This window comes from Phalaenopsis equestris, unplaced genomic scaffold (genome assembly GCF_001263595.1).
Source record: "Phalaenopsis equestris unplaced genomic scaffold, ASM126359v1 Scaffold000050, whole genome shotgun sequence".
NCBI classification, from domain to species: Eukaryota; Viridiplantae; Streptophyta; class Magnoliopsida; order Asparagales; family Orchidaceae; genus Phalaenopsis; species Phalaenopsis equestris.
The window spans coordinates 795,425-796,483 of NW_018164492.1; positions in this window are offsets into that span (position 1 = coordinate 795,425).

The window sequence follows — 1,059 nt, forward strand, 5'->3', positions numbered from 1 at the left end:
ATTTATTTCAATTGTCTATTAGTGATAGATAAGCAAATTGAACGTCGTTGTTGTGATTAAAGTTTTGCTTTTCTAAGGTCTTAGTCCGTAATTCTAAACTACTCCCTGTGGGATCGATATCTAGGACTCCATTAGAGCCCTGTATTACTTGAACGATACGTATACTTTCGTTGACAAATTTGAATTTAACATTATTGAATATTATGTATACATCTTAATCAAATCAGACACATCTATAAAGTCACGATCAAGTCTTTGGACGCCGTTGCTGGAAATTAAATCTTCTAGTAGCGCCATCAAATTCTTATATTTGTCGATTTACAAAAAAGTCAGTCACAACACAACAAACTATACATTAACAATTAAACGAATAAAACAAAAGATATATTCTACTCAACAAAATATTTTCATAAACACCTTATTTTTGACACAAACAGTTTTTTCACAATACTTTTTCATACAAAAAAAATACTTTTCACACAAAAACAGTTTTTACGACACTACTGTTTTACAAGTCTAAGTCTAATTACTTCAACTAAAATTCTCCTAAAGTTCTTATCGAAGCATCCCGACAACTGCGCCAAAAACTTGATGTGCTTTTTTATATTCTTAATTTTATATATTCTATACAGTCACAATGATATAAACACAAGTATACATATCACTCAAGTAATATAGGACTTTCTGATTAAGCCCCGAATATCGATCCCATGAGGAAGCGAGGAAATACGTCCTTAGTCAAATTCTAGTTTACTACTATTAGTCATTAGTTTGGAATGTCGATTAAAATGGTGTTTTATCTAGCAACTACTCCTAAATGCAAATTTTAAATATAACGATAGTAACTTTTCTTAAATGTAAATATTAAATTGTAAAGATAACTCTTTCTGGATGAATTAGTTTGGAGAACTTTAAGATGTTAAAAACTACTATTCTTATGTAGTGAATTGGATAATGTAAAGGAATGAGATAAATTAAATATTGTATGTGTTAAATATGAGCAATTTTAATTCTCTACCCTAATTCAGTGTTATAGAAAATCATTGGCTAATCTCAGGT